The sequence below is a fragment of the Peromyscus maniculatus genome, chromosome 22 (genome assembly GCF_049852395.1).
Source record: "Peromyscus maniculatus bairdii isolate BWxNUB_F1_BW_parent chromosome 22, HU_Pman_BW_mat_3.1, whole genome shotgun sequence".
In the NCBI taxonomy this organism is placed as follows: domain Eukaryota; kingdom Metazoa; phylum Chordata; class Mammalia; order Rodentia; family Cricetidae; genus Peromyscus; species Peromyscus maniculatus.
In genome coordinates, this window is record NC_134873.1 from 43055964 (window position 1) to 43068844 (window position 12881).

The following is a 12881-nucleotide window of genomic DNA, read 5'->3' on the forward strand; positions in this document are numbered from 1 at the left end:
CCATTTCAGAAGACCAAGTCTTTTCCCCCCACAGTATATTCTGTCTATAGGGGCAGTACAATTAATATTCTTGGGAAGCCCACTAAAAAAGAAATAGTTAAATAAATACGGTGTGCGTGCTTCGTGAAGCACTATGCAATTTCTACAAGGGTTTTAATTATAAAGAGCTCTGGCTTGTACATTGAGCACATGCTATGTGGCAGGTGTTAGCTGTAGACCAGCCTGGAGTCCTGGTGAAGAATTAGTAACGAGATATCCCTTCGGTTTCCTAAAACATTTATGTGCACTTTAACACGAACCTTTCAAGATTTGTTTTTATTACTATTTTAAATGATGTGAATGTGTGTATGAGTGCAGTGCCACAGTGAGGGTGCTAGAGGTGATCTGCAGTTAACAGATGTTTGTGAACCACACAACATGGGTGCTGGGTACTGAACTCAGTACCTCACCAGTGTGCTGCCTCCAGCCCTCACAAGGACCTTTATAGGCCCTGTCATTTAAATATGATGTCAGTGTGTCCCTTAAGGGTTCGTGGGGTGAAATTTCATCCCATGGTGAACCATCAGGAGAATAGGAATTTAATTCAACTACAATGTTTATCATTTTATTTATTTCATATTTTCGAGGCAGGTCTCATGTAGCCCAGTCTGGCCTTAAATTTGCTAGGTAGCCAAAGCTGGTCTTGATCTTCTGAATCCTATTGCCTCCATCCATCAACCAAATGCTGGGAGAGCACGTGAGCACCACTAGCCCGACTTCAACTACTGTGTTTAAAAGTGGGGCCTTTCAGGGGGCATAGGCAGAAAATTATGCAAGTGGAGCCCCCATGGTTGAAGACTGGTAGCCTCAGAAGAAGAAGAGATAAAAATGAAAATCCATACACATAAACTCCCTGTCTCTTGCCATGTGACATCCTCCCTGTTCCACATCTGGACTCTACCAGCAAAAGGTCTGTCACCAGATGTGACCTGTCAACACTGCTTCAACTCAGAGCCAAAATAAAGTTCTTTTCTTGATCAAGTGGCCTAGTATGTCCAGAAAAGATATTCTTTGTGTCTTAAATATTTAACCACCATGCTAGGGATGCCTACAGCTCATTCATAGTGCAGGTCCCTAGCATGCATGCAGTTGAGTTTAATCCATAGCATTACATAGAAAAGTTACAATAGTTAAAACAGTCCGCATGTGCGCAAAAACAAGACATACTGTACAAGTGATATAAATACAGTCTCCGTGTCCATTCGGTCCACTTGCCTAGTGTCTATGGTTGCTTTCATGTCACTGTGTCACAATGAAGTGGCCATGCTGAAGGAATAGATGGCAGCATAGTAAACCATATATATGTCTTTATATCTTTCCCCCAGTGCTGAGAGTGTCAAGCCCAGGGCCTCACACATGCTGGCCAAGCATCCTGCTATTAAGCTACACCTACTAAATGCCTTTCTACAAATTACATTTGTTTATTGTTTGTTATGTACAGTGTTCTGCCTGCGTGTATGCCTGCAGGCTAGAAGACTGCATCAGATCCCATTATAGATGGTTGTGATTCAATGTGGATTGAACTCAGGACCTCTGAGGAAGAACAGTCAGTGCTCTTAACCTATGAGCCATCTCTCTAGCCTTGTTTGTCTGTTTCTTGTATGTGTCTGTGTGATGTGATGTGATGTGTGTATTTGTGTGTGTGTGTGTGTGTGTGTGTGTGTGTGTGTACGTGTACTTGCACTGTGGCCTACATGGAAGTCAAGGGACAACTTGATAGTCAGCTCTCTTTTTTTAGTATTTTTTTTTTTAGATTTAGCTCTTTCTATGTGTACAAGTGTTTTGTCTGCCTGTATGTGTGTGTACCACACGCCTGCCTGGTGCCAAGGAGTCAGAACAGGGCATCGGATCCCTGGAACTGGAGTTAGAGATGGTGAGCTGCCGTGTGGGTGCTGGGAACTGAACCTGGGTCCTCTGCAAGAACAACAAGAGCTCTTGACCCCGGATCCAGTTCTTCATGCCTGTGCTCTCTCCTGGGATTCAAACTCAGGTCACTAGGCTTGGCAGCAAGTGCCTTTACCTGCTGAGCCATCTCACCAGCCCTGGGTGTCTTCTAGAATGCACTATACACACTGCTCAGAGTGTTAGGTCAATCGAACATTTATCCTCTTACGCATAATCCAGGGCCTTTAGAATATTTAAATTCATTTAGCCTTCCCACACATGACATGCTATTATAATCGGGAATTCTGTTTTTGTTTCGGTTTTTTCGAAACAAAGTTTCTCTGCATAGCCCTGGCCATCCTGGAACTCACTCTGTAGACCAAGCTGACTTTGAACTCACTGATCCACCTGCCTCTGCATCCCAAGTGCTGGGATTAAAAGCATGCACCACCACTGCCTGGCAGGAATTTTATTTTTTAATACACTTTTTATTTCATAGTGCTCACAAAAGCTGTAATAGTAGTAACTAAACCCCATTTACCCTTTCTCCTCTATCCTTAGCATCTTTTTTTAAAATTTATTTTATGTGTATAGATATTTTGTCTGCATGAATGTCTGTGTACCACATGTGTGCCCAAGAGAGTCAGAAGAGGGCATCAGATCCCCTGGAACTGGAGTTACAGGCAGTTGTGAGCCACCATGTGGGTGCTGGAACTCAGCCCAGGTCCTCTGCAAGAGCAGCCAGTGATCTTAACCACTGAGCCATCTCCCAAACCCTACTCTTTTGCTTTGATTGTTGTTGTTGTTGTTTGAGGCAGGGTTTCTCTGTGTAACAGCTCTGGCTGTTCTGTAACTCTCTCTATAGACCAGGCTGGCCTCAAACTCACTGAGATCTGCCTGACTCTGCCTCTCAAGTGCTGGGATTAAAGGCGTGGGCCACCGCTGCCCAGCTCTTACAGGCTCCGTGGTTCTTGCAGAGGACCCAGCTCTTTGACAGATTCAAGACCCATGCTAGCCTGTCTAAACCCAGTTCCACCTAAGTTGTGAAAATAACAACTAGCTGACCGGGAAGAATGGTCGTGAGTTCCATTTTCAATATATTAGACTTCCAGTGTGTTCAGTATCCAACTGTCGCCTACCCTAAATCCTCCTGGTTTTGATGCAGCAAATGGGTGCCCAAGAGATCACGTGCCTTTATCTTCTTCAACCCAATGGTCAGCCCCACCCACCCACCCATCCACCCCACCCACCCACCCATCCACCCCCTCACCCCCCCATCAACATTTCAGCATCATGGCTGCCTGTTCTAGTTGTTTTCATCTCCTCGGATGTCTGCTTTCTCCAGAGTGCTAGCAGTGTGGAGGCTGGTTGTAGACCATTTGTCTCAATAATTCTTTAGGAGAGATCGCTCTTGACATGTAGCCTCCGATTCACAATCTCCTACTGCATCCTCGAAAATGAGGGGATTAGAGTCACGTACCGCCGTGCCTTACCCAATTCTAACAAATTTCTGAACTATTTTAGCTCTGCCTAGAGCCCAGAATCCCCTAAAAGGACCTAACCCCCTGTTGTTCACTCCACAGAACCACTTAAGCCTTCAAAACAGTCTCAGGTTTTATTTGCCTCATTTTAACCTCATTTGTTCCAAAACTTTCCTTGATTCTTGACTTCCCCTCTAATATCCCAAAATAATTCTAGCAATGAACGTTCCTTAACTCTCTCTATAGGGGAGGTCCTGGGGTATCTCTTAATCGGCTATTTCTCTGCCACAAGGGGGAGCCAGATCTCTGCCGTAAGAGTCGTGGCTGCAGGTACTGAGACTGCACCTGGGATGAATCCAGGTGCCTTTATTTATCAAAACCCGTGGTAGCTGAAGTCTAAAGCTGTACAGACAAGTTTCTAGTGTTCTTTGGATCCCACCACCAAAGGGTCCCCAGCACATCCAGAGTTCCTTTGCTCTTTCTTCAAACACAGGGAGAGGATGCAGTCAAAGCCTTCTGCTCACTGGTCTCTTAAGTGGATGTGGCATTCATTCTAGTCAGAAGGATCTTGTCTCATTGGGATTGTCTTTCTTTAATGAATAGTACCTTCTCTCTTGCCCGAAATTACCTGGTGCCCCCATTTTCCTTGTTTGTGATAACTGACTTTTTGCAAGGTTAGGTTCCAAAGCAAGACATTTAGTTTTATTTCTGAGATCAGAAGATGCCAGTAAAAGTGGAAATGATCCGGCTGAGAGCGGGACTCTTCCCCGATCCTGGGTTGTTAGTGCTCCCCCCACCCCACTCCCCGAAACTGGATTTGTCCCACCACCACGTGTATTGTTGGCACAAGTCCTCGTGGGAGTGGACCACGGCTCTGCCCCTTCGAGGTCCCAGAATCGTCAATTCAGTGCACTCCAGGCTGTAGGGTCTCCAAGGGCTCGGGTGGTGCGTTTCTGACCCGGCCCAGAGAGGGCGCTCCTGACAGCCTCGCAGACGGAAGGAGCTGCAGCCAGGCGTGCCTTAGCCTCCGCGATGGAGCACCGGAGGAGCAGACTCAGCAAGGCTGTGGGGATCACCTGTGGGAAGGGGCAGGGCGAGCTGGAGAAAAGGTTATGTGAGAAAGACCCTGGGAGAGGCAGAGAATTGGGCACAGGAGGTAAGGTGGGTGCAGGAATAGGAAGCTGTTACCAAGACTAGAAAGAAGTCCTGTGCAAAAGCCTCTCAGTCCTTCTTGATGCCCCTCCAAGGCAGAACAGAAGCCCCTTTGTTGGTATCTTTTTTTGCCTCTGTAGTTTCTGTCACAGTCACGCCTCCCCACCCCACCCCTACCCCCGTCCACCTACCCCTCCAAATGGGAGCTCCATGTGGCACGGATCTCTGAGCTTTGTAAATCCAGTGTCACACCAAGTTCCATAGATGTTTAAGATCCTCAGAAAGTTTTGGTTGAATAGCCGGCAAGGGGGAAGGATACCTTTTCCTTCTCATGGGCAACCTGGACATGGCCGGAGATGGGAGCAGCCCGGACATCATCTGACAGTGGTTGGGGAAAATGGATTGCTTGGAGGAGGCTCTCGATGCAGCAAGCCTTGGACTGTCCAGAGAACCGCTGTCGAAGTAGTAAGGTCCGTGTCCGGGCAGATGCCAAGGAGAACGGAGAACAGTGCCACAGGAGAAGGAAGGGATTTGAGGAGGTGGGCGGGGTGGGAGGGTGAGGGTCGGGGTGTTGGGCTCCTGAAGATTGGCAGAAGACACCGGAGAATTTGTCCCCTCCGACAATCCCATAACCACGAGGTATAACGAAAAACTGAGTTAAAGGAGTTGGTGGTGGACCACGGCTGGCCCATGAGAAGTGGGAAATTGGTGAGATTTACAGCTGCGATCCAACAACCCCATAGATCAATGCTCAATGGTAGCAACCTTCAAGGCCACCCATCTTTAAGGAGAAAATAAATAAGTTCACAAAAATTTCATAAACATATTAAACAGGATATCAAATTAAAATTTCTAGAAAATAGTGTCTGGGAATAGAGGCCAGTAAAGAGCACATGCCTAGCATGTATGAACTATCAATTCAATCCCCAGCACCATACACTCATTAAAAAAAAAAAAAAAAAAACTCAGAAAGCTAATACCATGTACCTAAAACAAGCAACAGAGACATAATGAATTAGTCTCAGTAAGTCACTGAGCAAATACAAACCACTGGAAGAGTGAAGCAGGCTGAGCAATGTGTCCAGTAAGTATCTGACAATGGTGCGTAACTGCTCTGTGGACGATGTCTGAATCAAGTCTTCTGGAACTGATGTTTCGCTCAGTGTCTTCCGACTTGCACCTATGGCTACTTTGAGCCTCTGCACTGCATTATGAGCCAGATTTAGTTGAAGCTGTAGCCGAATACAATCTTGATAAGCAGAAAAAACCCTACTGTCTTCCTCAACTGCTTTGTCTGGTTTTTCGCAAGAAGTACTGCGCATTGTTTGCACTGTTGAGAGGAGGAAGATCAATGCTCTGCAAAAGAGCTTCCAGACGATGACAGGCTAAGTTATATCTGTGAGTAAAAATAAATGAAGTCATTCCTTCAGTCTTCTTCTGGAGCTACACACTGAAAAGCACATCTCTTAAAATACATTAAAGTACAACTACTATGAAGAATTATTGTTGGGCCAGGTACTGTGGAGAACACCTTTAATCCCCCTACCCTAGAGGCAAAGGGGGGCAGCAATCTGTGGCTGGAGGACAGCCTGGTCCACACAGTCAATTCAAGGTCCCTCAGAGCTACAAATAAAGACCCTGTCTTAAAGAAAACAAAACACCAAAACTACTGTTGACAAATATTAATAAATGATACGAGTTAGCTAACAATACTCTCATGCTTTCAATCCTGCTGTAATGTACCTTTGCTCCTTTCCCTTTTTTTTTAAGGTTTTTTTTTTTTTTTTTTTTTTTTTTTGGTTTTTCGAGACAGGGTTTCTCTGTGTAGCTTTGCGCCTTTCCTGGAACTCACTTGGTAGCCCAGGCTGGCCTCGAACTCACAAAGATCCGCCTGCCTCTGCCTCCCGAGTGCTGGGATTAAAGGCGTGCGCCACCACCGCCCGGCTTTTTAAGGTTTTATAAAATCCTTATTGACAAATAATTCACAGAGTATACAATTTGCCTGTCTGCACAATTTGATAGACTTTAGTCCAGCATCCTCATAGGCCCATGACCCCATCACCACTTTCTATTTTACAACATCGCTGTCTTCAATTTCATACACACATATAATGTATGGTGATTACATTCCACCTTATTTTTTTTTAATGAACATAATATTTGCAACTGTAACCATTTTTAAGTTCACAATTCAGAGGCATGAATTACATTCAAGATATTAATTACACTCATGATATTCATTATTACACTCATATTAATTACATTTGTGATATTCATTGATTACATTCCCAGTATTCATTCAATAACTATATTTATGATATGATTTATTACATTCATATTATGTCCTGATACTACTGTCCATTTGTAGGGCTTTTCCATCACACAAAACAGAAACTCTGTACTTAAGAAATCACTGCTCTATATTCCTTTCTTCTCCATCTTGAGATAACGTCTTATCTTTCTGTCTCTATGAATTTGTATAGATCCATATCTGTCACCATGCACAAAACTCAAATCCAAGTGGATCAAAGACCTCAACATAAATCCAGTTACTTTGAACCTGACAGAAGAGAAAGTAGGAAGTACTCTTAAACACATTGGCACAGGAGATCACTTCCTAAATATAACACCAGTAGCACAGACACTGAGAATAACAATTAATAAATGGGACCTCTCGAAATTGAGAAGCTTTTGCAGGGCAAAAGACACAGTCAATAAGACAAAAAGACAGCCAACAGAATGTGAAAAGATCTTCACCAACCCCACATCTGACAGAGGATTGATCTCCAAAGTATATGAAGAACTCAAGAAACTAGACATCAAAATACTGAACAATCCAATTAAAAAATGGGCTATAGAGCTAAACAGAGAATTCTCAAAAGAAGAATCTCAAATGGCTGAAAGACATTTAAGGAAATGCTCAACACCCTTTGTCATCAGGGAAATGCAAATCAAAACGACTCTAAGATACCACCTTATACCTGTCAGAATGGCTATGATCAAAAACACTAATAACAATCTATGTTGGAGAGAATTCAGAACAAGGGGAACACTCCTTTTCTCCCTTCTAGGTAGATACAGAAATAATTTAATAATATATGAACAATTTTTTACTAACCTGCACTGTATATCTTCTTGTAAAGCAACCATCATTGCTAAATGCTGGTCAATTTCTGGCTGGTTGGCAGACTCGCCTTCACCTCTTAGAGAATCATGCATCAACTTCAGTTTACTTTCCCAAGGCAAGATATAGGTATGTCCATAGTAAAATCCTAATGACAGTTATCTGAAATGAAGAGTTAAAAATAAGCAAACACGTATGTGATACAATAAAAAAAATCTGAGCTATATATTTGGAAAAATACAGATTTACTTCTTCAACTATATGTCAATGTATTACTAAGAAACATGAAAAATATACACATTTACTTTCCTGAAGTTCTTTACCTTCATGAATCTGCACACAGGTGGTGGTATTAAGTCATGAAGACTTAAGTGAATGGGTGCTTATATCAGTTGCCACTACCAAACGCCTCCCATCCATTTCTTCTCCTAACGTCCATATGTCAATTGATAAGGAGGCCAAGTCTCCACAAGTGGGAATCAGTACATCCGTCAATAGTATAGGTCTTCCAGAATCCAAGGTCATAAATCTCCTGGCTTCTATGAAGGAAAAAGAAGTAAGTGACCCACCAAAATAGGGATCAAATAACCAAATTATATACTCAAAAACAGATTAAGCAATTCTTCATAAAAAAATTCAAGTTATTAAACTATAAATAAGTAGATAAGTAAAAATAGCTTTATCAATACTTATTCATAAAATCTCTTAGTTGCTTAGTATGTCAAGGCTCAAGATTTGACCTCTCAACAAAAATCTGCTAGTGATGATGGAACTATTAAGGCAACTCCATGTAGTTAAAAGGGAGGTTTATTTGGGGGTTTTATTTACAACAGGTAAAAGGATAGGTTACAGGGTCCGGGAGAGGTGAAATGCAGCCCAGCGGTGTTCTCTGGAGAACTCTGTTTCATCTACCATCCAACAACCAGGATTACCAGGAACCAAGAGAGCCAGCATATCCCAGCTCGTAGGCATGACAGTTACCAGAAGCCTCAATGCAGGTAGTACTTCCGGGTCAAAGCTGGAACAACTACTCACTACATGCTAGAGTTTTGAAAGCCTGAGGTCAAAAATTTTAAGACAGTTAATTCGAAAGCACTCAGCTAGAGTAAATTCTCATATTTATTTCAAACATTATAGTTTAACAACTAAGTCAGCGAATACATTAAAAGGTATATCTAATAAAGTACCTGTCTTTTATTCAGACACAGAACATTTTCTGTCTTAGTTTCTCCACTAGATAGATTAGCTATACCAAGATGTAATTTCATTTGTAAGAGTCTTGTTAACTTCTGGGCCAAGAGTCTAATACACTGGGTTTAATATGTGGTAAAGCATGGTTGAAATTACACAGTAACAGTACCATCAAAAAATATAAATCATAGGCTGGGTGGTGGTGGCGCACACCTTTGATCCCAGCACTGGGGAGGCAGAGGCAGGTGATCTCTAAATCCGAGGTCAGCCTGGTCTACAAAATGAGTTTCAGGACAGCCAGGACTACTACACAGAGAAACCCTGTCTCAAAATAAAAAAAAAGAGCACATACTGCTCTTTCAGGAGCCATATTTGATTCTCAGCACCCACATCAGGCTCCTTGCTCACAACCAACTCTAACTCTGGTTCCAGGGAAATCCAACTCCTCCACCCTCTGTGGGCACCTGAACTCATGTGCACAAAGCCAGATAAGACAGACACCATGCATGCAAACACACACACACACACACACACACACATATCCATTCACAAACTCATGCAGACAGACGTGCACACTACACAAATTAAAAAGAAAGCTTTTTAAAAATGCCTCAAGGCCTCCAGAAGATACAGACAACTCAAGTGGCTGCCCCAGAATAAATAGAGCAAGCACTGTCTTTCTAGGTCAGCACCATATCAGAAAACTTGAGAACAGATTTCTATTTCTGGTCTTATACACAACAAAAGCAAATCCCTTTACTGAAGTGAAATGCAAATCATTAATAATACCATAATTCTTTTTCATTGAATTGGTATGAGGGGCAGTTTAGCAATCTTTACCATCTACACTCTGCAGAGAAAAAAAATGACTAAGATGTACAGGAATAGTGCTGATTTGACAGAACTATATTAAAAGAAAAGGCAATTTCCAAGAGTTTCCGAAACAATAAATAAAAGTCTAGTTCACTTCCTCACAGGCTCGTAGGATGCAGTTGTGTTCATGTACAGTATAAACAACTGTACCCATACAGAGCAACAATTTTCCCTCTATGTTATTAGCACCAAAGCTCCTACCAATTAATAATTAAATGTGCAGAAAATACCAAGAGAATGTTATAAGCTTTAAATTCCCTCTTCTAAAGCAAATAAGATTCAATTATTAATATAATGAAAAGCACAGATATAATATGTCCATTTTCCTCCTAAGGATATTAAAATTTTGCTGTTGCTTTAGTATAAAACTGAATAGAATTAGAAGGTAAAAGATAGCTAAGATTTATTTGTAAATATGCATACTCCCACACCAATTACAGATTTCTGAAATACTGCATGACAGAAATGTAGATATAATGCTAGCTTCAGGACACTACCTTACAGCCTTATTTCTGGCATAATGGTAACTGAGCAACTACTACAGTTCAAGCAGACTGTTTGTATCATTCATATTTCAATAGGCAAGATTTAGATAGAATAGTCTCACTTTTTCAATGTAATTAGCCAACCTATACAACTTGCACCTTCCATGGCTCTTATTCTTGGTAGCAAATGTAATTTGTTTGCAATAAGTCATAAAAGGGCCAACAGATTTAGGAAAGAAAAAAATAACTTGAAAAATGCAAAGATTACCTGAATGCATTTGCTCTATAATAATGGACTGGTGAGGTGGAGGCTGAAGAAAAATGTGAGGCATGAGAAATTGCAAGGGCTAGACCAGAACCAAGTGGATTCTACAAAAGAAAACAATGTAAATGTACTGATACTACTCTTGCTCTAAAAAACCATCTAACCATAGCATTAAACTAACTAGTCTCATTTCCTGATACACATTTTGAAATATGTTATAAAAGAAAAGTTATTATCTATTGAAAACACCATTTACCATTCTAGACTTGTTGGAATTTTTGTTATGTGCAGCAAGATTCACTGCTGGGGGATCAATGACTGAGCCTGGAAAAAGCTGTGCAAGCTCGGCATTAATCACAACAGAAACTGCTTCGTTGGGCGGAGTGAGTGGTGGAGTCATAAAAAGTGGTGTTGTTTTTGGAGTAGGTGGAATAACATCAAATGGATGGATGAAAAATCCAGGGGCAGCCACTGGGTTGGAAGGCACAGAGTTGTGAACAGGACCTGCTGCTGATGCTGATGCTGATGCTGCAGCTGCTGCAGCTGTTGTCTGGTGCAACTTGGCTTCCAGCTTTGCTTTCTGTAAAAGAAACAAAGGCAACACCTATAGAAGAATCCTGACTACCTACGTTGTGAGGAACACTCTATGATTCCATATAATGAAGTTAGACAGGATCAACTAGATCCTCGTTACATGAAGATGAAACTGGACTCAACAGCACAGGAAGCCCTGCCTCACGAGGACACGTCTTGAAATGCTGTCTACAAATTTCCTGTACGTTAGGGAACTAGAAATGGAGCAAAAGATGAAAAGTAAGCAGAACAATTAAATGTAAATAATAAAACCAAGTTCTGCTAAAAACAAAATGAACCAAAAATAAATCAATGCTGACTGACCTAAGTTCTCAAGAGCAATTTGCAAAGTTTGCATTTAGTCAGCAATTAAATCTATAAACCATATTATCATTATTGCTATACTTAGAATTGAATTAATATAATTGGTCTTTTTAATGTCCTATATTCTCTATTCCATGAAAATTGTAACTGGTAACTTTACAATGTTTCTCCAAGAGTTTTTAAACATAAAATAGAATTAACTTCAAGACTCAACAAAAAGTATCATTTTCTTTCAATCATGTATTAAAAATGCATTCATATAAGTTTAATACATTTAAACATATCACAAAGACTTTACCTCAATTTTCTGTTGCAAACGATTAGCTCAGATTGAACAACCTACTTCCTTTATGAAAATAATGGTCATTTTTACAGTACTTTTCAGCTTTTGAAGTTTAGAGACAGCATGAACAAAGAGCCAAATAGTCTCCAACCTGTTGCTGAAGCTTCAAAAGCTGCTGCTGTTTCTCTTGCAGCACCTGTAGCTGTTGCTCGGCTGAAGCTATTGCGTGAGAGAGAGACTGCAAAGCTACCTGGGCTGCTGAACTGAGGGCTGTCGAGGCTTCCCCAGCTGTCCCAGATGATAGTCCACCTACTGCAGGAGTAACCCCGAAGGAACTCACTGCCTAAAACAAGGAAAAAACAAACATAGACCCAGGATGAAGAAAAGGCTCACAGAGGTACATAGTCAAAGTACATAATTTGACATTAAAATTATATTCAGTATGTGACTTAAAAAAAAAAGAGGCTGGGATTTCATTCAGTGTGGTGGTATTGTGTTCCCCGAAATATTGTGCACCCTAATAAACTTATCTGGGGTCAGAGACAGAACAGCCACAATATTAAACATAGAGGATAGGCAGTGGTAGCACACACCTTTAATCCAGAGGCAGAAATCCATCTGTTCAAGGGTACAGCCAAGCATGGTGACTCACGCCTTTTATCCCAGGGAATGATGGTAGAAAGTAGAAAGGTATATAAGGCGTGAGGACCAGAAACTAGAAGCATTTGGCTGGTTAAGCTTTCAGGCTTCTAGCAGCAGTTCAGCTGAGAGCCATTTGGATGTGAGGACACAGAGGCTTCCAGTCTGAGGAAACAAGACCAGCTGAGAAGTTGGCCAGGTGAGGTTAGCTGTGGCTTGTTCTGTCTCTCTGACCTTCCAGCATTCACCCCAATACTTGGCTCCAGGTTTGATTTTATTAATAAGAACTTTTAAGATTCATGCTACAATTCAGTGCTAGGGCATTTGCCTAAAAGGCTCAGAAACCCGAGTTCAATCACCAGTATCACCATATACATACGAACACTGCAATGTAGTGTTACCGATACTGATACTCAAGATCTAAGAGGGTCCTAGATCTCAAATCTCAAATCAAAAATTTGAGTCATAGCCGGGCGGTGGTGGCTCACGCCTTTAATCCCAGCACTGGGAGGCAGAGCCAGGTGGATCTCTGTTAGTTCGAGGCCAGCCTGGTCTCCAAAGCGAGTTC